At 37.6% G+C, this 27,122-nt stretch overlaps 1 long non-coding RNA gene across 1 annotated transcript in view; it reads left to right on the top strand.

The window, feature by feature from the left end:
• Positions 1-245: 245 nt before the first annotated feature.
• Positions 246-27,122, top strand: part of LOC126652829 (uncharacterized) — a 100,712-nt gene continuing 73,835 nt past the window's right edge. Inside the window, exon 1 of the long non-coding RNA XR_007632064.1 lies at positions 246-288. This is a non-coding gene — a long non-coding RNA (uncharacterized LOC126652829). The remainder of the gene's footprint in view (positions 289-27,122) is intronic.

The following is a 27,122-nucleotide window of genomic DNA, read 5'->3' as shown; positions in this document are numbered from 1 at the left end:
GTTCCTGCTGGTTACAGAACCGTTTGGCATTAAGGTCATCATTGGTTTTAGGATCTGCTGAGAAATGCAACAAACCACCTTAAATTTTATGTTTCAGATGTTTGTGATTCAAAATCAGTGAAAAAGATTTCACCATTTGGGGCTTTTTTTTATCTTTTTCATACCAACGATCAGGTGATGCGTGGGGCACAGTTAAACAAAGAAAACTGAGATAAACCTAATGGATGCATGGCATCTGGGGACAACCTGCTTGTAGCTGCTGAAGGATTCACCCTTCATGAGCTTAAGGTAGCTTTTTCTTCATTTGGCAAGGATGATTTCATGACGACAAAGCCTTTAGAAATAAAACTCATCAACTCAAGTAATGCATTAGTGATCTTTTCATCACAACAGAAACTTGATTTTGCATATTATATTTGGCTACTAAAATAATTTGCCTGATTAAAATGCATGCAGAGAACATATGCAAAAATAAATTGTGAAGTAGTGATTTATTCTCAATATTTACTCAAAACCTTTCTTCTTAGAATCTGGTAACTTATCGCTTCAACTATATCTTTACCTTAAAAATTGTGATGGCATTTATAACACCATTGCCTCAAAATTATTTAATTTGTTCAGTGTTCCATTTTTAATAAAATGAAGCTTTTTTTTTTTTTTTAAACTTTGCTTGCATAGATTTAGAAGGGAAAAAGATGTATTTGTAATTAAAATCTGAAATTTCTGATTATTTCTGTACAGCTTCTCCATAAAATCTTGATATTGTGCTTGAGATAGTTCTGAAATACTTGTGGGCTAAATATCTCTGAAAACATACATTAAACAGGAAACTGGTTCTATTACCATTACTAGAGTAAAATATTGTTGTTAAATCTTTCCAATAAATCATTCAATGAGGCAGTTATTTAATTTCTCTGACCTAATGTCTTCTGCTACTTTTAATTAAAAATGTATCTAATCAAGTAAACATTATTATGAGCAAAACGTTTTCTACTTATGAGTTTTCAAGTGTCAGCAAACACATCTGGAACTTTGCTTAATAGATTATAAAAGCGTCCAAATTTGCCAAGAACAAAAATATAGACAGGAAATTTTCGAAGAAGGATGAGGTCTTGTGTTTATTGAAAGAAGTCTACAGAGGTGATAGATAACATAATGAGGGCTTCATTTACCCACCAGCAGTAGACCATTAATTTTGCTAAGTAAGTGCTTTAAGAGAAGCAAAGACATGCTGAAATTTCAATTGACCTGATTTCTATGTTTTTGGCACTTTCTATAAAAAAGTGCATACCAAAACCTGCAAATTTGTAGAGAATTGAGCAGCTATTACTAAGTCCACTGAGTGACACAGTCAGAAGACAATGCTGGTTTACCACAGGTCTAACCACACAAGACTAAGAACTGTAGCTTTTGTTCAGGGAAAAAATGAAATGTGTTAGTCTGGGAGCGTGCTCCAGTGGGGCATTAAAAATTCAAACTAAGGTAAAGAAATGTTTTTTGCCACAACTGGATGTGCATCAGAGCCCCAGCTCCCTGTTGTTTCCTAGAGCCATGGCAGCAGCAGAGATAAGTGTCTCAGGCTGGTTCAAGGTGAGGGTCTGAAGCAAGGTGTTATATCTACACCAAGCAATTCATGGTAGTACAGAGACACCTCAAGTAGCAGGAAAGCCAGGTTGTAGATGAGCATGAAATGGTGACTTGGAGACGCCCACAGTCACTACTGTCACTCATTTACACAGAACTGCGTTTATTTTTTTATGTTGTAGTCTTTGAGCTATTTCAGAAGTTGTATTTTCTGCTGAAAGGAAAACAGAATCTTGTTGGTTGCTACCATTAACCTGCTTGCTGGGGTCAGCGAGGACCTCGACAAGGTTTTTTTCTCTTTGCTGTAGGGGTGAGCACTGGGAACTTGAGAGGGGAGGCAGATGTTGCCTGTTGTCAAGAATCAGCAGCACAGTTACATCAAAATGATCCTTCATCTGGCTGGGCTTTGCCTGGAAGGACCATCCCACAGTGAACAGAGGCACAAATCAATCACACAGCAGCTGGGTTTGCTTAAGCTCCAGGAAGTGCTTAAATTAGGATTTGTATTTCTCTAGGTCCTCTGCACAACTAATAGATGATAGGGCCATGTCCAGAGTGTGATTTAGCTAATCCAGCAAATTAGCTAATCCAAATCCAAGCAACTCCCATGTTCAGCAAAATTGCATTCATGTAGATCACAAAGAAGCTGGGACTAAAAATATGTAAAATAAGGTTCCTAAATATCTTTTCAACATTTTTTCTGTGCTTTTTACAAATTCTAATTGAAGCCAGTGGTTTACATGTGATATCTTTTATCAGCTAAGGATAACAGCACTGACATCATTGAAAGTTTGCCATGAGAAGACTCAGTTAATGTCTATTAATAATTTGATAACTAGTTTGAATGGACTATTCAACAGATAGTTATTCCATTATTATATTCCCTGACAGTCTTTCTTTCACTCTTCTGAAAACAAAACCTTATGTTATTAGCTAATGTTCATTATGTAAAGTTGCTGAACTCTTGGTTCTCAAATTGAAGGGGATTAGTAAGAATAACAATGGGATACACCTAACAGAAATAATAGAATTTTCGTTTAGATATTATTTAGATTGCATCATGACTGACTGCAGAAGTGTCACTGTTCAAATGATGTTTAATGCTCAACTAGAAACTTATGAAATCTCAGTTTTGGTTTGTAAAACTCAGTATTTGGGAGCAACTTCTAAAATACCATTTGATAACCTGTGGTTTTTATTCCTAATTAATAATGCATCAGCACTCTCTTCTAGTGAAAAAAAATCTTTGTTCAAAGTGCTGATAGGCAGCAAGGTATCGTGAATGTTGTCAGACTTAAAGCATGCAACTTTATCAAACGGAGAGTAAACCCATGTTGTAACTGCTCTGTACAGGAATGTCACAATGGGAACCTCTGTTTAGAGAAAGGCATCTCAAGGGCACCAAAAGAGCTTTATTCACAGGCTTCAAAGTGAAGCTGCTTTTAATTTAAAGGCCTGTTTGGTTTTCTAGAACAGCTGCTAATCTGTTTCTATGGGATACTCTGCTGATACACTGCAGAGTGCTTTCTGCCTACTCTAACTTCTTAGTTACCTTTGCGTTCACTACAAGGATTTCAGGGAAAAAGGTTAGGAAGTCTTGGGTTCTGCAGGCAAACAGTGAAATGAATTCTTGTGTTCCTAGGCAGAGTTGGACATTAACATCCATTTTTTAATGTAAAATTTCAGCTTCTTTGCAGTTCCTGAGGAGTGTTCCTTTGACTGAGTGATGATGGTCCTGGTCCTTGTGCCAGGTCTGTAACAGGAGCCACCACGGTATTCTGGCCAAAAAATCCCTATTGTGTCATGCAGGAAATCAACAGCTCAGCTCCCACATGGCATTGATTTGTGATTTAGATGATGGTTTGTGCTTGTGGGTCCATGCCTGGGCTGTGGACTTCCCTGCTGGCATCTTCTTTGTCTTTCACATTTCCCTACTTCAAATGCACTGGCTTCAAAATTAGCATAATTTTCCCGAGACACTCAAGTGTGTTCTTGTGAGTCACATTAACAATATGCAAATATTTTGAATATTTTTTACAAGTTTTTTTGGTTTGGTTTGGTTTGGTTTTTTCTGGGACACAGTGCTTCCTGTCATAAACCAGAGTGCAGTCTAATATCTAGTCCAATAAATTTTCAGTGGAAGTGCTTGGAAATCGTGGATGTGCTGTTTGTTGAAACGAAGTTTCATTTTGTCAGGGAGTTGAAGGCTCTGAACTATACACTCTAAAATTATCCTGTAGGGTGGCAGTTGTGTACACAACAAAACACCTATACTAAAGAATCATAAACTTTACGCAACATCTACAAAGTATCACATTTTTCAGTGTAGATCAGAGTTCCTGAGGGAACAGGGGACCTCAGGAAAGAAAAATCTCATTAAGTTACTGCTATTGTTCTCCTATTGCAAAATTAAAAATGATGGTAAATCTAATCTGCATGACATCTGAAATACAGACAGGACTGTGTTCCTTATGACTTTAATTAAAAGTATTACAATATTTATAAGTTTATACTTGTGTAAATGTATTCACAACTGCCAATTACTAATTATATATACAACTCTATTTAGCTGTTGTCTTCATGAAGATGAAGTGTATGAACAGGAGAAAGAACCATTCTAGGTTTTATTTTTGTGTCATTCTACAAGTGCTCTCTTGGAAGTCATCTTATAAGCATCTAACTACATGTAGTCTTAACTAGTATTTGTGCCTTCAGTGCTTTCAGCTGATATTATATGAATTTCCTAGGAACTTTACTCAAGTAAATTGCCATATTTAGCAGTCTTATCTTCTCAGATTCTTTTTCAAGCCATGGGAATTATTTCTTGCTGTGCTAAGGCAGCAGGGTTTTCTCTCTTAATTCTTATAATTCCATTAAGTAAACCTGCTGAGCAAATAGCTGTTATTATAATAGTGTAGATTTTCTACTGCTTCATTGGAGTGAAAATAAGGTTGATAATTGACCAATATGTTATAGTATTTATCCAGTGTCTTAATGTAATGCATCCCCAATTCAGGTGTTCTGTTTGTTACCAATAAATACCAAAAAGAAAGGGCCAAATCAACAAGCAATTCTGATTAAAGAGGAATGAACCACATAGGCTGTGACTTACTAGTCAACACAGAACTGTCCTCCAAAGGAGAGTCTCATTCTTACTCTCAGGGTTTCAGTTTGTTGGTTACTTCTCTACTTTTTAAAATTTCTTTTATATATTCTTACAATGCTGATCACTCCATGAGTTTTAGGCAAAGGTTTTAAAGGAGTCAGATAAATGTATGCATGCAAATCGAACTGATTTTGCATTCTGTGAGTGAGTTTTTTTCTTACACTGGAATTTTCCTTGCTTCTCCTTGAGTCATCAAGAAATGCTGACTTCTTGGAGTAAGGGCTAGTTAGAATGAACCTCTTCCAGATACTCCAAAAGAAAGAGGAGGAAATCCAAGTTACTCTGAATACAGTGGAATAGGCTCTGTGGTCTTCCACTGCAGAGTCATTGAAGTGCAGAATGAAATTCCCTGTCATCATTCCTCACTAAAGATTAAGCTCTGTAAGAGATCCTGCTACCACAGGGGTTGTTTCCCTAAATAAATGCAGCTGCTAGAGAGGATTAACATTTTTAATGGCAGCATTTGCACCATCTTTTCAATACAAGACCATGGATATCAATCTCTTTCCTGTCTCCATTCAGATAGTGGCCTATAAAAAGGAGAGGCCTTCTGTCCTTAGACTCAGAACTTCCTTTGTGAGAGGTCCTTTAGGAATTCAAAGGTAATCAGTATGGTGCACTTAAGAGGACAAGAGAAAATTAAAACAAAAAGCAAACCTGTAGCATTATTTAAATCCTCATGACACTTATTAAAGGCTTTGGGTTTAAATGCCTGAAGTATAACATTTTGGGTTTATATCTTAAGGGATTAGAGGGGAACAAAAAAAGCAGAACTGTAAGAATTCAACATTAAGAAATCAACAACATTTCAAAATAAGGTGAACAAGAGAAGCTAATTTCAGGAAAAAAACCCAGCAGACAACCCCCAGAAATGCAGGAGATATTGCTTTCACATTGCATAGACATGGACAATTTTTTTCAGAATCCAAGTTAATGGCCACTTCCTGAAAGTATCCAACATCTCAGTTTTCGCATCATGGAGAGAACAGATTGAGCTCACCTAGCTGCTGTGTTTAAGACAGAAATAGAGGCTGAAAATACAGTTTATGTTTTCACCTCCCATGAGTTGTTTGGGATTGCTTCACTCTTGCTGCAGCTATGTTTTCATCAGAGGACAATTTCCTGTTAAATCCAGCATAAAGGACCCATGAGACTCTGTGAGCTGAAAACCTCAGATTACTGATGAAAAACTTATATTAATGTTTTTTCATAAATTAATGTTAAAGTAATGGATTTATGTTCAAAGAATAAGTAAAAGCAACTCTGAGAAAAAGAAGAATGTGCTATGGTAATCATGAGAGCAATTTAGCCATCTGTATATGTTGTCTCTGATCTTTGCTCTGTGATCAAGCTACCTCCCCTTGACAGGGCCGAGTGTGTCGAGATGTAAAGTCCCTTTTCATTCTTTGATCATGTGCAGCTCTTTCATACCTTTTCTTTTTTTTTTAAATGCTTCCATTTAGTCTCTATTTATAGTTCCCACACTCAGATATGGGAAGAAACTGCAGCCACATCGTTTTGCTACTTTACAAGGACTTCAAGGTCTTTGCCAAAACAGAGTGTAGCTTATATTTTTCCAGTTAACATTTTTCTTGTCTAATGTGAGACTTCCTGTTACGAAAAAGTACTTGTACAAGGAAACACCAAAGTAAATGTTCAGCTCATTAAGAGTGCAGTTGGTAGAACTAAGTTGATTTTGCTGAAGTTTACCACCCCTTGGGAGATTATTGACTAATCCATAAGAAATGAAAAATAACGATGGTTGTATCTACATAAGTAAACATTGAGCTGCATATAGAAATAAAGATAACAACTTTTACATTCCTCTCCACTTCCCAGCCTTACCATGTTATTCTAACACAACAAATAGCTTGGATTTATGTTGTGTTTTCAACCCCTTTACATCTATCCCCTCTGTTCAAGCAGAGGGCTTCACACATTGCTGTAATAGTGGACGTGTGTTACCAGTCGATGATGTAAATAGCATGAATACTGATAACATGTAAACCTAGTTCCGCAAGGAAACGCTCTACCTAGAAATCTGGCCCAAACACTATACTGGTGTCTCTGGGCTTCTAGAGTGTTTTTTAATTTTGTCAGTTGTTGGGCTGGTTGTTTCCCTGTTAAAAAGTGTGGTGGAATCTTTTTGAACGCCACGTGTGAGAATTCCGTATTTTCCTTACAATAACTAAAGGTAGTCAAAAGGTTTGGTGGAGGCCTATGCAAAGCAAGACCTCAGTGTGTATGTTTGGTGGATGAAGTTTTATTTACCATTCAGTATCACAGGAAAAACATTGTGAATGACACTGGAGAACCCATGGGCTGAGAAGGCTGACAGAATCTCTGCCAAACTGCCCAGTCATGCAGCAGCAGATGCCTGAGCCCTTGCGCTGCCCTCAGGTGCAAACCAAAAACCTACAAGTGATTTCACCCCAGCTAACAAGTACATTCGTTGTGGCTGGAAAATGAAGCTCCAAACTTCTGACACAATCCTGTAGGTAGTGTAGAGCTCAGGAAGATTGTATCAATATGCTTGATAAGATGAGATGTTCTCATACTGTGGACTGTGATGAGAAAAGGCTTCACAGAGGCGCATACAGGATTTTATACCAGAGTGATTTAGCAGCAGACCAGTTTTGTCAAGGCAGAAGTGTGAAAACAGGCCCTAAATAGTGGTTTCTTTCAAGGGACTCCTGTACTTGTAGACAAGCCAGTGCCATAACCACTGTAGGCTGAGCAGTTCTTGCAGACAGCTGCGAGGTTGCAGGGGATTAAGAGAAAACATTTAAAATCAGGTGCAGGTTTTCTTCCCTCCTGCCAGAGGAGGTCAGAAGATCCAGAGATATCACACTTGGGTCTCAATGGTGACCCAAAAGTGGGTCACCATCAATTTCTAAAATTTGTAAAATCCTGATCTAGTGCAGTCTTGCCTGGTTCTCCCAGAAACCTTGTCCAGTGCTTTTCTATCTGTAATCTAGTTGACATTTCCATTTGGGAATATTTGCATTAGGCAAGAAATCTGAGATTGACCATTGTTTTTTAACATGTCAAACTCAGAGATGGGCTGCAGAGATTCATGAACTCTTTGTTAGATATGAGAACCAAAACCAGAAAAAAGCTTCTTGTAAATTATCTGTTGAAATACCAATATTTAAAACATTTTAAATCCATTTCTTTTAAACATAAAAAGTTTACACAGCTTGTAGGATATCCAGTTTGGGGACATTAACTGTGTCTTTCTACAGTCCTTTTATCTCATTTCTTCCTCTTCCTGAGCAACCAATAAAACACAAAAATGCCTATAAAAATAGCTGTTGGAACCAGTAAAATAATTTATTTACATATATAAGTTGTTTCATCCAATACTGTGTGGCATGCACTATCACATCTTCTTCCCCTCAGTGGCAGGAAGATGTCTGATCTAATTCAGAGGGATCATCAGTTAACTATTTTCAAGAGTGGCATTGTTTTCACAGACAGCATTGAAACCATATGCTCTTTTCTTTTTCTTGTCTTGTGCTTTCATCTAACAGATATTTATGTTTGAAAGTACTGGAAAGCATTTAGCTTTCAGATCTATCCCTACCTTCTGGCAATCTGCTTAATTTCCAAGTTTTTACATCAATGAAAGCAGTGTTTCAGCATGGAAGTATTTTTCTTTCTCTTATCTACCTTCCAAGTCAGTGTTCAGTGCTATTGAGGAAATAGAGCAAGCTGAGGACTTGATGAAAAGGAGTAGCTTTGTCACAAAGTTTTTAAGCCCTATTAGGTGAACCAGTACATCGGAAAAAACTTCCAAGAGCACACATGAGTTTTTAGTAATTATGCAGTAAAAAGCAGGTAAAAATGTGTGTTAGATGGTAAAATTAATTTTTTTCTGTCTATCTCATTTAGAAAGGTACTTCAGTATGTGCCTGCATGTAAATACAGCTCATCTGAAGAATGAGGGTTACACTGGTCTTGTTTAGTTGCAAATCTGGTGTGTAATCAGTGTTTTCTGAGGCTGGAATGTGACTGATGTCACAGCCTGTCTTCTCTGAGCCAGCAGCTCCTTGTGTGATACATCCCAGGGGACATGATGATTTGCACTTCATGTCACATGTGGATGAAGCAGATCCCTGTGCCCTAAGGAGAAGTTCATCTGAGCTCCACCTGCCTGTTTGCCAGCGTGCAGGTTAAAAAGAAGTTCAAGCTGTGGGTAGTGAATGAGTACATTTAGGGAACTAGGAGTTGAATCGTGATTCTCTTTGTGCAGATGAATGCTTGTCTGTTTGTTCTTCCATCTGCCTCTGACAATCATGGTCATGCATCCTTGGGAGGTAGGAGGGACAATCATGCAAGAATAAGTTAGTCTGTGCCTTCTTACATCATTGATTGCATTTGCCTTATTGAAATGTACACAATAATCCTCACTGGTGCCCTGCAGGATCAAGCTCCTTCCCTACCATTTACTGCCTTGTCTTCAAAAGCTTTTAAGTTTCTGCACGTGGGTCACAGACAATTGTGTGAACATTGGTTGCTAAATTTTGGTGTTAAATCCAGGGAACTCAATATGCAGTGATGCATCCCAGATGTCAGTAGGCTGTGGGGCCACCCAGCAGCAAGGACGAGAATTTTCAGGGGAGGAAGGTGAGACACATGAGACAAACAACCCCAAAAAACCTGGCAAGGCAATTCAGTGACTGAGCTTGCTGCTGCATGCAATGAGCAACTGGCTAACTGGAAAGTCATACTGAAGGAACAGTATGTGTGGAGACATTTATTTATGATTATTTCCAGTTTTAAAGGAGTTCAGAAAGTTATATTTGTGCATCTTCTGTCTACACAGCTCTGACATGTGACCTTTTAGGGTGTTTACTGATCAACAGTTACATACTTCATTTTTATTTACATTTTAAATTGTAGTTGCTTTTCCTGACACCAGCCAAAGCTACTTTTTCCCTAGGACAGACAGCTGTTTTCATCCAGAGGAAGCTCAGTTTCAGACACAGTGTTCTTGTTACCACCACCACCATGCCATGTACCCAGCATTCATGGTTGGACACAATGATCTTGAGGGTCTTTTCCAACCTAAACGATTCTGTGATTCCATGATAGGCCCTGCCAGCTCTCAGGGAATTTTGAAGGGCTCTCTGGGCTGGAGCTGTGAAACAGGACCACTGCACTGGAGCTGCCACTTCTTTGGGAAGATGCTCCTGAGTTAGCCTGTCTGGTGTTGAAACTCTTCATTTTTATGCAAATGCAAAATGAAAGTATTTAAATAAAGTAAAGAGCTTAAAAATTAATTAACATATTTGGAAGCATTATGTGTTGATCCCTAGAGAAAGAGATGAATGTCAAAGAATCAAGCCCTAGAGAAACACTTTTTTCCAAAGACCCGACTTTAAAGGAAATATATTAAACATATTGATGGTAGAATAGAAAAGTTAATTAGAACAGATATGCATAGATATATATAATGCTAAGAAAAAGAAAAGTGGCCATTTCTGAGCCATACCTAAGAAGTTAAACACAAAGGCTAAGAGTGTCTTTACATCTGCAAGCAGAAATCTCAGCATAGGTGTGGGGTCAAAGTCAGAAAACACTAGCCCATTAACCACCTGTCTTGACAGAGATTAGATCTGAGAAACAGCCTACTGATTTAATTCTGAGGTTACCTGAGTCACTGAGGCCTTGGTCCCTGGGGTCAGTTTTAACTCTATGGGTAAAAATTAATGATGCATATGCCCATTTTTTTGACTCCTTCTTCAATATCTCTCTTCTGAGTAACTGAGGATAAAACCTCTCACATTGTCATATAAAGATCTAGAAAATGCTGCTACTTCCCCTTGGGATGTCACTGTATATGGTATCTTGCTATTATGGTTAGAAGCAGCGTTTTGTTTGCACAGCAACTTGGTTTGCTTCTTGTTTTGTCACAAGAAATAAAACAGTAAGTGTTCCTTCCCACCCCAGCCTGGCTCCAGGGCAGGAGCTGTGCATCCATCAGCTGCAAGGCTGTCACGTGAAGCAACTCATAATGGGGAACTCTCCTACCCAAATACTCCTCCCCTCCACAGCTCTCGCCCTTGCTCAGGGCCAGTGATTTGTTCAGGTGCCATGGGAACAAATCCAATGGCAAACAGTGGGAAAAAAAGGCTACATTGCAGACAGAGCAGGAATGGGCTCTGGTTCACCAAGAGCACATGAAATGACTGGATTTTGATTACACAGTATGGGTATAGATTGCATAAATATTTCCCTACTATATATTTCTTTCATGTCTGACTTCTGTCAGGTGATTTGAGGTGTCTAAATCTTAATTCTACTGAGAAAATAGCAGAGGCTCTATGAAGATATGAATGTGAATTCATATGTGTGTTCAAGGGACCCCTTTCTGGAGCTTGCTCAGGGGGCTGCTGGAGCTTCCCTGTAGAACCACATGGCTTGAAATTGGCTGAGTGATGCCAGTTAAAGATGCTACCTTGCAATACAGAGCCAAAACATTTCCACAGTAAGAAGAAAAATAAATAAATTGCTAACAGTTTGTGAGGCTTTTTGAAACTCTTTCCATATAAAGCTGTTTTTCAATCTGTCATCAATCTGCAGTAACCCAGTGAAGAAAAACAGAGCTATGGTATCAGTTTGGGTGTCAGATCCAGTTGTAAAAAGCTGCTAAAAACATGCAAAGCCAAATTTGGAAGATCTCTTTTTCATATTCCTGGAAAAGGATGCATTGGCAGAGACATGAGCAGAATTTTTAATTTATACAAAGAGACTTGTCTAAAACATGTTTATACTCCTTATTTGACCAGTCTTTGGAACTTGAATCATCATATCTTTTTGCCTGAGTGGGAAGGTTTGCTTTCACAGTATGAGAAATTTTAATCTGCCACTGGCATGGTTAAATTCAGAAGCATTTCTGACCAATTCTCCCCTACAACTATAAAGGAGAATTTCACAAAGTAAATATTGGGAATCTCTTATGACTAGTGACTAAAAAATCCTCCAAAATGTTTAAAAGCCCATCTTGGAGCCTGCTGTTATGGCCACTTTCCAAAGATTACCATAAAACCTTTAATAGACTCTTTCTACAGTCATTTCATGTAGATGTTGCCTGTCTACAGTTTTGTCTGCTCAAATTGAATTGATTTATCTTTTTTTTATGAATGTATTACTTTCTCCTTCCAGGATCCCCTAATAGACTTCTCTTTTTCTTCCTATAGGACATTCCTCTTCCCCTGTTTTTTTCTTTTTAGTTTTTTTCCCCCTGCAGTTTATAAAAAGAGGCCTTTTTGTCACGTGGAATAAATTATGAGAAATAAAATTAATTTTCCAGCTGGCTCCAGGGAATTCAGTGGCAGAAGAGGACTGGGATTTCTCTACCTTTTCTCTCCTGCTACTTTTTTCCCAGAGATTCCTTGGTTTGCTGGATACTGCCTCTATAGTGGACATTTAAACTTAATTATTAACATCTGGAGAACCACAAGGACAACTAAAAGATGAGCTAGTCAACAGTTCAGCCCAATCACAAACGCACATATCAAGAGAGGAGCACAGGAGAACACCTCTCTGCCGTGTTACACAGGATCCTGTTGAACCCTTGACTACTGTCTGAAATCCATCTCATGGTAGTTATTTTGATCTGTGCAGGAAGCTACCTGTTATCTTCTCAGCTAGGGATCTTATGGTAGGCTTCTGTAAGCATGAGTGTAAATTCCTGGACTTTGCTTATGCTGTAAAGACACAGCATTAAAAGACTTGCCCTTCTACAAACTGCTGTGTTTACTTGCTCCTAATCTATGCAGGAAATACATTAAGACTATGTTCCCTTATTTAAGACTATGTTCCCTTATTTGCAAAGCATTTCACAGTGCTTCCAGATAAGTTAAAAGTTGAACAATGATCTAATATGTTCCTATATATGCTAGAGATTGCTATCTTCCAAAATACTGGCACAATAGCAGCTTTAACAAAGAGACAGATGAATTTTGGCTAAATGCTAGAGATCTGTATGCACTGCCTAGATGGTTTTTTTCTGAAGGTATGAGGGATGCTAGGGAAATCCTAGAATAAATGCTAGGGAAATCCTAGAATAAATTCTAGGAAAACTTTCAGACAATGATGACAAATCTTCTATAACAGTTACCTGTTATTAGAAAAACATACAACTCCTGGATGTTTTGGTGACCTGTTTTAATTTATTAATGTAAACAAAGAAACTAAAAAGAGGAGAGCACAGTGGAATTCTGCCATCAGGCAAATTTCAGAGGAAAGGCTGTCAATAGTTATGTGCAGATATTACACCTGCAATACTGCACTGCTGATATTTCATTGCACTTGGAGTACAAGCCCCATGGATTCTATTTCACCACCAGATCTTGGAGAAATTATTCTTCTTAGGATCTGTAGGTAGTTACAAAAGCTGTAACACCAGTCATGTATTTTACATTACGATCTTTGAGACAAGGGATTCCTTTATTTTTCTGAGGTATGTCTCAACAAAGCATCAGCATAAGCAGTAAAAATACTCATAAAAGTGAGGAGACTCATTAAAATATTTGGCATTTGTACAAGAACCAAGTAAGTTACTAAGAAAACATATGAAAGATTATTTTTATTCTGGGTTCAGATTAAAATGAGCCATATCATAGGGAATCTGCATAGAATCAGATTCGGTGACAAGAGACCATGTAGAAGACTTTCTCTGGCGTTCCCATCAACACATTGAGCTTCACACCAAAATATGAGCCTTGGAGTGTCACAGATGCTGGTGGACATCTAAATTTAAACATTAACATCTGGAGAACCACAAGAACAGCCAAAAGATTAATAACTAGATTCTGGATGCTTTGCTCTGACAGACAGTATGTGTGTTTTCTTTCATTTAGTCGTTATGATATACCATCTATTTAAAATATCATCATGATGTCAGAACACTGTTTCTAAAAAGAATGAGATAAAACAGAGTTCTTGGGTAAAAGCAGTTGCTAGACATTTACACACGTATTTCAGATTCAAAATGGGTAACCATATCTCCTGCTCAATTTGTAATTAAGGGATTAAGTTAATCCCTTAAGAAGTTTCAAAAGGCTTTTCATACATTTGAACAATTTACTTAGTCATATCGTTTTGAAAGTACAAAGTTCTCTGGCAGACTACAAACTATTTAATATTTGAGGAATGTTCTCACAAGGCAGCATTAGTCAGTGGTTCTGATATGACATGACAGATGATATCGTGAAGATGAGGAGCTGGACAAGTTTTGGGTTATTTCTATGGGTATCTAAAATTGCAATGTAAAGAATCGTAATATTCAAGAAATTTGGCAAAGATATAAATCCTAATGCTTGCACTTAAAGGTACAAAAGAGCTGCTGAACAACAGCAAGAGGGAAAATGTTTTGAATGAGGACATCAAGTTTTGTTGTACATTTTCCTAAAGGAATTATTATTGTAATATTGAATTTAACATTATTTTCTTTAATTATTCATATTGAATTATTATTGTGAATTTTTAAAGAACTAGCAGTAATAATTATATGGAGATAGAGTATAAAATAGTTCCACTGGAGTGCTAGACTCTTTAATCTTCAGAGTGGCATTATCAGCTCTGGCTCTTTGTAAATGGAAACCAGCGGAAGTGAAGAAGCATAATTCATATACATTGGATTCCTTCCCAGTTCCTAATTTTCCATTTTTATCAAGTCTGTGGGAACTGGTCTCGATCCAATTCTCATGGCATTTAAAGAACTGGCTTAAATACAGATATATTTGTGGCTGTGTATTAAGAGGAACAAGCACACATAGAAAAAAAGGTGACCCACAGGAGATCAAAACCCAATCTGTGCCTTCTTGAGATCAGAATATAAATCTTGGAGGTTTTTTTCAAACTTGTTCTTCTGCAGCTGCTCTCCACATGCAGGATCTATGGAAAGACAATGCTGGACACTACTGTAGCTTTATGTAAACACTGAGAAACTCCCTACCTAAACTTGAGGAATAAACAAAACTATCGAGATGGGGATCTGTCCATAAGAAAGCCAGAGGACAGAGAAATGGCAATTGGGCATATTTTGTCCTTAAAATATGTTCTTGCTATGGTTTAAGCCTGTAGTATATCTGTCATCCAGTGATGATTTTCCAGAAACAGAAGCAGGAAGAATGCCTTGTAATGACCACTCTGCACCTTCAGCTACTCTCCAAGTTATGCTTACACCCCTCCTTGGCTTTATTTGGATGGAATCACTGTGGCAACAGTACTTCCAGCAGCAGAAAACTTTAAATGGCTGATGTATGCTCAGGTAAAAGTCTTCCTGCTGTCATAGAGAGCACCATGCTAGAACTGTAGAAAGTTAATATAAAGTTCCAATCAAATACCACAGAAGAAAGTACTGAAGTATTCTAAAAATGAAAATGTAAAACATAAAATTCCTCCCTGTTCAGACAAGAAGAAATCAGAGACTTGGGTTTGATATTCCTGAATAAACTTTGAGAATTTTCTCTATATAGAACTGGACAAAGGCCCATGAAACTGAGCACTCTGCAGCCAGTGAAGGAGTCCAGGGTTAAATGAATATTCCAACCTTATAGAATTTGCTGTATTTGTCACTGCATGTACCAAATAGTGTGAGGGATATGGCCTAGACCTGTGAAATAGTAGTGTCAATTATTGGCTTAAAACTGATTATGTTATTGCTAGGGTTTTGTTCCTGCTTTTTGTGTTTGGTTGTTTTGTGGGTTTGGGGTTTTTTTGGTTTGGTTTGGTTTGGTTTGGTTTGATTTTGGGGCCTTTTTGTTCGGGTTTTTTGGTTTTGTTTTTAATAAATAACACCAAAGTGAGTATGACATGAGGATCCCAAAGACGCAACTGCAAGCTGGAACTGAGGATGACGGGGTTAAAAGTAGTTTATTCAGTGTACCCAAAATGTGTAGGCAGATCCTCCGAGCTGTGCTCTTCTTTACCAGAGGTATTTATCATGAGAATCAGAGAGCAAAGTGAACATATGATAACTAATGAGCTGCAAAATACAGCATGCCAAGTAGAAACAGCAGAAAAGAATCTATGTGAAGATCAGACTGCTTTTCTGGAACACTTCCTGCTGTCTCAGTTATCTCTTATTTTTACAGTGGTATATTAACTCTGACTGCATGAGTCAAAGTGGCAGCTCTCATGCAGAGAGAATTATAAGTGGCTGTACGGAAAAGAAAAAGATACTAATTCTGTTCCTATCCTGTTGGTACCTTTTATTTTTAACAGTAAAAGCAGCAGCAACATTACTATGAAATACTTCCTTCATATAAGAAATTTTCAAAGTAGCAGTGAAACACAGAGGAGCCTGAACATAAAGTCCTTATGGTGGCAAACTCCCATTTTTAATCCATGAGCTTTACCATGCTCTGAAGGGATGGCAGAACGCGCCAGGCAAACTCCTTATAGCGTAACTGTAGCCTTGAGCAATGAGCAGAGCATTTGGAAAGCAACTGGTTTTTACAAAGCAGCACTGCACAGAGTGAGAGACCTTGCATTTGAGTGGACAGTACTCCACCTGATTTACAGACACTCTGTGCTATAATGATATCTGTCAGTGGCAGTGCAGGAATACCTGGTTTTCCAAGCAATTTACTGTAATAGAAATAACCTGTTTCTTGTGACTACTCACCACCCTTCCATCTGCTGAACATTTGGAACAGACACTTTCCATCCAAATTGGATCGGATACTAACTACATTGGCACAAATGTAGTGCTAAAGCCAACTATTCCTGCTTGGAAAAATTTGTCCCAGACAAAGCTTAAAATCTTCTTCCACTGATGACATTTGACATGCTCTGTTTGTTCCAGCAAAATAGGTCCCGTGTAATAAAAGAGAGGATTTTACAAATGCTATTTTTCTACCATTCAAAGCCCACAACTCTCCAATTTCTTGAAGCTAAGAAAATTGTGAAATTGTGAGCACTTTCAGTGAGATAACAATATAAACATTAGTAATAACAGCAAGGAGGTATTGACAAGACTGAAAAAAATGCATTTTAGCCTTAAACTAATTTTACCCTGCTCTGTGGAAATTTTGAATGGTCCCACTGTACTTCAGCCTCTGAAACTCAGTTGCTGCATTCCAGGATTTAAAGTAGCCCATTAATTTTAATCCAGGTTTTGCAGAATGCAAATTGTGCCAAGCTGCTTCTCTACACACCCTAGTTCATCTATTTTTCTTTCAAATGCCAGTTTGCATAAGCAAACACCAGTTCATGAACTTCTGAGTCTCGATCTGTTTTGCTTCATAGTTTCTTAAGCCTTACTCTGGTCATGTCAAGGCTGGTGTACAACCCCCAGAGTGTCCTGGTTTGACAAAAGAGCAGAGCTCTTTTTGTTTTTTCTAAATTTCAGCACCACATGATGTAGCACTGAGGTCTGTCTGTAGCTTGTCACACTCAGATATTTCTGAGTGTGAGAATCCCAACTTTTGAAACAGTTCATGACTTTTACTTTCTTTTATAAATAAAGATACAGTAATAGAAGTCCTTGTGGTTATGTTCTGCAATGAATGAGGATTAGAGCCTCTCCTTTTCCTAACAAGGGTGCATATTTACCTCTGGAGGTTTTTTTTATTTTCCCCACCACCTTTTTATTTTCTAGTTGAATCTCTTCCTTTTTAATAAAACGTCACAGAAAATGGGATTCTGTTATGTACCACTCATATGCTCTCTAGTATTTCTTCAAGTATGGGTCCAGACAAACTTTCAAGGTTAAGTTGATGCTGTGACTTGAAAAAACAACTGTGTCTTTTACTCTGGTATAGACCTAATATATTTTTGCTCTTTTGTCGAGTTTTAATGCAAAAATATAAGATTTGAACATTATTATCTGATGCTCTTTGTATCCCATTGGGGATATATCTCACTGAAAGTATCTGTTGTCTAGTAATGACTAACATGTATAAATATTTATACAAATTCTTGTAACTCAGCACCACGAGCTATCAAAATGTGCTAGATTTTTTTGCTCAGTGCAGTAGAATTGGACATTGTACACTGGGAACAAAAATATACCTTTTTTTTTCATTTTCTCTATACAACTTCCTAATGCTAGAGTAGAATGATGTTGTTTGGAATCAGATTGGGAGGTTTTCTTGTGTTTATCAATACTTGGCACTGCATGTTTTCTGTGGTAAGCAGTTTTCTTTTCACTCCACTTTTATTTCCTTCATTGCTGTCTTGGAGCATATGTCTTTACCAGTGCCTAATTCCAGAAGACTTCCTTAATGCATCTGAAGGTGCTGACCAAAGTGAATATGCTACATTCACAGATTGAAGTCCCATATTTTCATTTTTTCAGTCCTGCAGGACTCACACTGATTTAGTGTAAAATTTTGAAATTCACTATTTACTTTTCGCTTGTTATGATGTTGAACACAGAACTTTAGTCCAGCTCATGCACCTCATCCAATTAAAAGGCCTCCAGACAGCACATTCAATGTGTTTCAGGGTTGCCTCAGAAAAGATCATTGGAATAGTCCATCCACAGCATAGTTCTACATTGCCAAAGGAAATACTTGGAACTAAAGAAAATTTTTCAAATTAAATCATCACAAAGAAGAACAAGAGATGAATTTTTTTTAACCCAAATTACTGACTGGAATTAAACATAGCATTTCCTGAATTAATTTTGATCGTTTTCAATAAAGAACAGCAGAACTCCAAAATCACACAATCTTAAAAGAACCTGCTGCAAAATTTAATCTCAAAGTGTCTCTACATCAGAACAGCTTTTCTTGTAGAAATTGTATTTATCTGTATAAATAGATATCTCCTGTTAGCTTTTAAAAACATAAAAATATGAAACAAAGCATTCCATTTAGATATGAGGGAAGAATTTTGCTGTATATATAATTGAATTTTCAGAGTTTTATTCCATCCTGTCTTAATATTAATCTTTTTCCTATTCAGACAATCAAGCACATATTCAATTATTTATAGGGCTCTGATTCTAACAGTTTGCAATTGTTTCTCATGTTATTTGGAAGCAAGAGGTAGAAATCAAACCTCAGAGGAATAGAGTACAATAGAAAGAGCAGTCATTAAAAGGAACAGGCGTGATGGAGGAAACAGATCAGAGAATTCTCCCATCACCTGATACACCAGCCAATGTTACTGGGCAGCCTGAGAGAAAATTCCTGGTTTATTGAAAAGCCCATTATCTAATTTACAGATAAAGCACGGAGAGATGAGTCGTCTACAGAATAGGAAAGATCAGAACTCAGATCAGACCAAATCCCCCTTCTCCCTGTGTGCTCTGTTCACAACGTAACCCCTACTATACAATTCCAATGTTAGGAGACTCCTTTGGCTACAATGCAAGTTAGACTAGAGACCAACATAAATTTGCTTTCAAGCAGATTGAATGTGCAGGTGAAACAGCTGTATGCAAGACACAAAGGTGTCCCCATGCACCAGTTTTGAATGGCAAGCAGTTTGACTGATGCAGGGCTGGAGGAAGGGCATGTGGGATCTCTTAGGAGGCTTTCATGAAGAGCAGCAGCACCTCCAGCCTCTGGGCAAGCAGTAGTCAGTAAAGATACCATCGAGAGGTGAGGAATAGCATCTCTTCATTTTTTCTTCTCCCAGTCCTGCTGGGTTCCCACAAGGACAAGTAGCCCAGGTGGTAAAAGAACAAAATGTAGCAAACACGTCAGCTTGGTAGGTTGTTGCCACTGTGCCCAGTCAGAGCAGGGTTCACAGTCTCCATACGGCTTCCTTCCCATTTGAGATGGCTCTGACTCCAGCTACAGTCCTCTGTGACTCTTGCCACCCTGAAATGCTCTTCCCCAGGGGTAGAGGACACTGGGGCTGCACAACATGAGATCATTAGTTAGAAGAGGAGTAGTAGAGCAAGGCCAGGACCTGGCAATTTATGTAGTATTGACTAAGGGAGTGTCAGCATTTATATTTTCTTTCAATTATGACATAAAGCAAAGTCCTTTCATAGCTTATTCAGCTGGAAAAAATAAGAAGAAACAATAGCATGACATTTTCTAATCAGATATTTTTTCCACTTTTCCAAAAGACAGTGTCCATCTGTTTTAGCATCTGCTCAGTGTAGTTCAAAATCCTCCTAAAACCAACAAACAAGAGAAATGGCTTCACTGCCTTCAAAATGTCAAGATCTAAGAATTTCTTGGGGAAAAAAAGCTGCACATGTTGTCACTATTGCTGCAATCTCTGACCCCTGTTTTCTCTTTTTGTTTAAATACAGTATGCAATCTCCATTTATTTCGGCAGGTTTGAGAAAGGTACTTGATTGAAATTTTGATGCCTGGAAAGACAAATTAATTTTTTAAGTTAAAAAATTTGCCCTGCTCTTAAAGGCATTAGCCTTTTCTTGCCTTTTCATCAGGGTCCTTACAGCAATAATGAGGGATCACACTATGTCCTTGAAGTATCTTTTATAACATGAAACATTTGATAGAAGGGTTTTTTTAAAGGAATAAAACAATCTGCACAGGTGTTGTTTCCCCACTTACTATGCAACAACCAGAGAACATTGGGGGAAAAATGAAAAAATCTGCCTAAACCTCCAAAAAAGTTAAATTCACTTCTTTTTTCAAGCATATTTTAGACTGTTTTATCAGGTTGAATTTACATGTAAGTCTTGATATGGCAAAAAAATAATGCCACAAGATTTCATTTCAGGCAAAAGAGGATTGGAAAAGAATACATTGAGAAACAAGATTACTCTAGTTTTGGATGTCTTTTTTTCACTTTTGCTGATTGCTTAACTATGTACTGACTTTTAGACAGTTTTATAATTATTTCATCTTATATTCCATAGTCTCCTTCCTATGTGTGCTGACCCTTCTTCTGTCTTGCACATTATTGATTCCAAAGGTGGTCTTCCAGCTTGTGTTTCTGTCATTGTGTCAGTCTGACATTACCTTCTTAAATGAGGAAGAGTGGTGTAGGCACAGCTTTCCTGAGAAAATCACTCAGTGTCTGACAGACGGTACTAACATGAGGTAATCTGACCATGAAGTCTCAAAAGAACTGGAGGATCTCTTCCCTGTGGGAGCCAGATGAGATTCCCCATGAACCAGACAATGATATGTCTACAAAAGACGACTTACACTCAGAACATGTAGCAAATGTATTTCTAATCACAGTGATCCCCACAGCTGTGTTACACAGGGGGTTCAGACTTGAGGAATGAGACAATATTCCATTGGCCTTGGAAACACTGAGGCAACTGCCCATTTTATTGAATGCCAATGACCCATGTTGAGCAAACAGCATCAGCAAAGGCTTCAGTTTTGCTTCTGTTTTTGCCACCAGGTAAAAACAAGGTCTGCAAACAAGGAAAAGTTGTTCACCCTTGTGTACTGACCTCTGCATTAGTAAGCAATGCAGTCTGATTTATGCCACCCACTTCTGTTCCTTCATTCCTTTGTCCCACAGCAGAGCTGTTGCTGGTTCTGACCAGCATTTGTACATTTCCATGAATATTTGTAGAGTTTTTTTAAAAGGGGCTTGGAAGTAGCAGGAGATGACAGTGACCAGTGACTGATACATGAATTGTGTTGACAATGCCGCTATCCTACTGACAAATGTCAGGGTGGATAGGAAAGGAGGGTGAGAAGCATCACGATGCCTTAAGAGAGAGATGAAATACAGTGTAATGGAATATAGATGACACATATATCAAAACAAATATGTCTAAATGGCTGACCTTATTTAGATAAGGAATGACATTTACATGACAAAAGCAATGAAATTTAAATTATTATCTTTAAATGGCAGTAATTAAAGAGTATGAGTCTATAGAAGTCTTCTGTATAAATAAATAGATACATGATATCATAAGTTACTGATAGAAAAGCCTCCATTCAGTACATAATTCTCAGTAGACTTTCTTTATCTGAAAGCAGTGTTACAGCGTTATCATCAGAGTGACTAAAATTAAATGAATTAAAATGTCATCTGGAATTAAGTCAATCCTTTTATTATTATTCAGTCTATCTATGGAATCCTTACATAACAAGGAGAAAAAACCCACAGTTTGTCTGAGAAAATCAGCATGATCAGTGATTTCAACCTGAAATATTTACTGTTTTCACTGAATCTGTTGAAACATGAGTTGTATTAAGGCTTCCTACTTACTTATTTTTAGCTATATAGACAGATTCATTGAATCAATAGGATTATAATTGCTTTTGAAAGTGTAGGGGAGCTGGTCTCTATGTAAATTTTGCTGAGAAATACAACTGAAGCCACTAGAAATTTTAGTGCAGATGTAACTGCAATTATATGAAACACTTATTTACTGTGATATAATAAGTGGTTTTCTTTCTCTTTTTGTCTGATAAATTCTGTGTAAACTGGACTCCTAATCTAGGTTTCTTTGGAATTAATTTTGTAACTGAATAATGCATTTGGAAGAACAGCCCCCAGAAAAGGAAAATGTATTTTAAAGAGTATTTAAGTGATAATATCAACCAGAAAACTGGAGAGCAGCTGAGGTATAAAATATGCTTCCTATAATGAATAACAAACCCATATTTTGAATACAGGAAATATATATGCAGCTTTTTACAAAAGGTCCCATTTCTAAACATTACTGAATATAGAAATTTGTTCTTCCCTTTCAGTAAGTTTGTGACAATAGGAATATTAACAAACACTCCTTGACAGGACAAATTCTGCTGTCACAGGTACAGTTACATCTCATTTCTTTTACACCTTCATTGGTTTTTATCACTGCCAAAGCTGTTCCTGTGAGTTTGTGAACCGGGCAAAGGGTTTGTATTTAGAGGGAACGAGGGGCAGTGCGTGTCCTGGGGCTGGTTGTTCCCACATGACAGTGGCTGTTGGGGATGCAGGACACAGAGCTCTGTAAGAGCAATAGCAATGTGTTGCTCAGGTGCTTGAACTGATGAAGCAGCTCAAAGCTTTCCTTGTTAGGAAAAGCTCCAGGACTGCTTTTAAATTAAACCACTTATCTCCAACATATTTGAGTAATCTTGTAACAGGAAGGAAGAAGAAAATCAGGGAATATGTTTAAATTTTTCTGTAATACTTCTACTAATGATAAGAATAAATCTTAGAAACTACAACAAGGATGCCAGTTTGTTTATCCTGTAGCACTGTGTTCTTTATAGGATCTGGGAACTGCTGCTTCTGTATTTCAAGTATGCAATTCTAAATATTCTGTATGAGTTGCTTAAGAAGACCTTATATACAGGAAGAGTATCTGTTAGTGTACTTAAGCCTAAGCATAGATGAAGTATAATGAACAATCTGTTAAATGTTAATGTAATTTATCCTTTCTTAATTTACAAACATGACATATTGCATGTATTTAGTGTTAATCTGTTTTAGACACTCATTTGTTTTGACCTATGTCCATAATATATTATGTACCTTGAGAAATTTATCTTGTCACTTTGAAACAAGATTACAATTAATATGACATACATGAGTTTAAATTAGTACTCCAACTAGAGATGTGTGAGTAATGAATTAGCCACAGTCTTGAACTGTTGGCAGACAATTTAAATTGCCTGACTTCGATGCACGATCTGGAATCACTAAATATGTACATGGTCTTAAGTCAACATGTTTTTTGGATCAGTGACTGAATGATACTCTTTAAACACTTTTTTTTTTTTTTTCTAAGGGAAAAGAGGAAAAAAAAAGTTAGCTTGGGACTGCATAGTCAGATGTCTGACTGCAAACAATTCTTCCACAGATTTGTTTTGTCACACCACATTTGGTTTGCGATTGTAAGGTCAAGCCTAAAAAGTTAAGTGGTTGCCTATAGGAAGCAGGACTGTAATTGTGATATCATTAGAAATACTGAATTGTGGATAATACTTTATATTTGTACTTGTCACTTGTCTGGTTTTTGACAAGAGGAGGCAGTTTTGATGGGCTTCCTGTGGTCCTTGTGTTTTTTATCCTGTTATCCAATTTTCTGCTGCACTGCTTTCCTTCTGTCACACTGACTGCTAGCCAGCCTTGCGTCCTTTACTGGAAGGGCATACAAAGCTTTTCGCTATAGTGGACAGGAATAAAAGGAGAGGCAATAGCAGGGCTGAATTTTGATAAGTACCTTATGTCCCCTGTCCAGGGCAAGTCATACATGATCTATGTATCACCTGAAGGTCTTTCAAATCTTACAGAAAAAGTAACAATTACGGAATACGTGTATGTATATATAATTTTGAAAATCAAATAAATACTTAGAAGAGATAAAACAATCTGTAATTTTAAGGGATCTTTGTGGAGGACAGAAAACACTTAAGTTTAGTGACCCTGTATTTTTTGAAAAAGTCAGAAGCCAAAAAAAAAAAAAAATCAAACAAAACCCAAAAAACAACCAGTCCATAAACCACAACCAAAGTCCTATAGGTATATAGGTAAGTGAACACTACCCAGTTTATAATACCTTTCCTTTTTTTGTTTTTTTTAACTGGATTTCAGCAGGAACAAGAGTGAATGTATGTAGGTTTATGCTCATGTTTACATGCTGATTTAATCTGCTTTATATATATCTTATGTAAAACTGACAGCCTCTGCTAATAGTCACATTTGCTCCTATTCTTTGAAAACAACTGTAACTTTTGTGGGGGTTTGAATTATTGCACAAATCCCTGGCCCTTTTTTTATATTTAATGCTAGATTTCTTTGTCTGAGTGTTTTAAAACCCCACCCCCATAAACTTAAGGACAGAAGCATAACAATGCAGGCAAGATATCAAGGCTATGTCTGAACTGCCAAAGCTTTGAGTTCCTACATGCAGGTTCATGCTTTATTTGGATTCCATTGCCCACAGGTAAGGAGAAGTTTGTGACAGTCAACCTGCCTCTCACCATGCCCTGGCTTCTTTGGCTGGGACCTGGAAAGCAGAAGAGAGGGAAGTGGCAGTCCCAGTCTGGACAATCAGGAGCCTAGGACAATTAGTTCCAAGCTCAGGAGAGCTATGTCTGATTCCACATGTGCCTTGTAGTCTGCTTTAGGTCTTCAAACAGCTCCCAGCTACTTTATTTCCATTCCTCCTTTGTGCATAGCTGAGGTAGAAATGCTCTTGTTAACAGCTGTTATTTTGTTGTATGCCACAGGCTGTCAGTAACGTGGCTCTGGGCATTGCTGAGAAAGGAGGCATTAAATGGCCAAAAGAAGTGTCCTGTAAGCTATCAGAGACATAACTGATTACTGAAAGGAAGCACATCTTCAATGCTGGGCTGGATGGGACTTTGAACAACCTGGTCCTGTGAAAGGTGTCCCTGCCCAGGGCAGCAGGGTTGAAACTAGGTCATCTTTTAAGATGCCCTCCAACCCAAACTGTTCTAGTATTCTATGGTCTAATGTGGTCCCATCATCACTGATAAGTGTAGAGAACACCATTCTCCTTATTTGTTAAATTACTTTCAGAACAGGGAATTTTTAGTTTATGTAGAACATTTTTTGTAGATCTTACCTATTATTGCTCTTTCTAGACTCAATACCAATGTCTACTATAAAGGAAGAAATAATTGCTTTTAATATCTGTGAAAATTTGCAGTTTTTGGGGAATGTGGCAGTCTCCCAAAGAAGCATCTGAATCCTTGTTAGTCACTTATAAAACTATTTTGAATAATGCAATAAGTCATGAGATTATGGATAGAACCCCTGCCTGAGTCATGGGTTGGGCTATGATTTGGTAGATCTCATTTTATAACTTTATTTTAAGAGGTTTTTTTGTATGCCATATGGGGTGTAGGATGTAGTTGGAACAGATTGGTATTCATTAATCACTAATTCATACTTCATAAAGAGCAGAGTTAGTGTTAAAAGTAATGAATTCTCTAATATTCTTGGTCAGGCACAGCAAGCACTTAGAAGCATAATGATTGCTGTCCTTACAGGGCTTCTTCCACAGCCGCCTCCTTTGTTCCCACGGTACAGTCAGGACATGCAGTTTTATGTTTGGAAATGAGTGGTTGCAGTAGCCAACATTCACACCGGGTTGGTTAGAGGCAAAGATGATACAGCCACAAACTGAGTCACACCCTGAGCAAATCTGGGATGAGACGACAGGAGTTAGGTGATATCATAAGAAACCTGACCACATAAAAGAAACTTAAAGGTATTCTCAAGCTTTGAAAAGTCATGAAAAAGGAAATCAGATCAGTCTAATGCTCGAAGGTTTGGTAGGTCAGAGAGGAATAAACATTTCTGTAAAAGAAATTTGTAGGATTTTTATTATTTACTGTAAAGGGCTCTAAGACCCAGTATGTTAGCTATATATATATTTGTCTTGTTTTATTTTATGCTACCAACAGTATTAAAAAATCTTAGTTTTCATTAGACCACTTTAGTCTTACTGAATGGATGACACTTGGTAGCTATCATACCTAGGACTACAGTCAGCACAGCATGTACTAAGGAGTTCTCTCTAAGGTATCAAAGACACCCAGGAAGTGCCTTCAGGTACAAAAAAACCCTCTGAATTCATAATTACTTATGTGACTCTCTCCTGGATTGGATTTATCGTTATGTATAATATAGCAGCAGTTTATTGACCTGTTTGTAGTGGCACGTATCTCCTCTACTTTTGTTCTGTTCTTTCTTACATAGCTACGTGTGTTTTTTCACACGAGAAACTAGGACATTTTAAATTAATTACTTTATTTATTAGCCCAGGTGTACTTTTGTGTGTTTGTGTTTGTGCTACTGTGTGTTCTTGGGTCGATGTAGAATATCAAAAATCCAATCACTGAAAAAGCTGAAGAAGCTTAACTTGTGTCCAAATAGTTGCTTTTGTTCTTAGCTTGCTGCAGAATAGGTATGCAGCCATGCACATCAAAGAGCTCTTTTAAATTTTTCCTTTCAAGTACAGTCTGGATGGATATAAATCAAAACATAGGCAACTCAAAAACCTATTCCATTCACAAGTTGACCTATATTTAGACTGTGTTTTTCTGTTTTAGTATGTCATGTTTTCAGGTAGCTTTTATAAGCTCCTGTGGTTTAGTGCTGGTAGGTCAAATGTGACTGTGATGTGTGCCTGAACTTTATGGATTCTCATTCATACTGAAACTCCAGATGTTTTGTGGTTTTGGTGTCACGGTAGAATAATGCAAGGTACTTAATAATGTCACAGCTCACCTATGATGTAAGGCAAAATGTTACATATCTGGATTTGAACAACCTGCTACGGAAAGAAGGTGGTGGTTTGGGATTTTTTTTGACCCCATGACTTCGGTCTTGTAATTTCAGTAACTTTATAACTCCGAGCTCTCTGGATTCAATCATAGAAATAAAGTTTCCAGTTTGCTTAGGAATAAATGAGTGCAAAAGACAAGTCCTCTTCTAAGCAACAATTAGAGCATTAGCTGAACAAAGAGCTTCATCTGGCAAT

This window comes from Myiozetetes cayanensis, unplaced genomic scaffold (assembly GCF_022539395.1).
Source record: "Myiozetetes cayanensis isolate MyiCay16 unplaced genomic scaffold, myiCay2020 scf9, whole genome shotgun sequence".
NCBI classification, from domain to species: domain Eukaryota; kingdom Metazoa; phylum Chordata; class Aves; order Passeriformes; family Tyrannidae; genus Myiozetetes; species Myiozetetes cayanensis.
The sequence above is the reverse complement of the archived record's forward strand: the minus strand, read 5'-3'. Positions and strand labels throughout refer to the sequence as shown.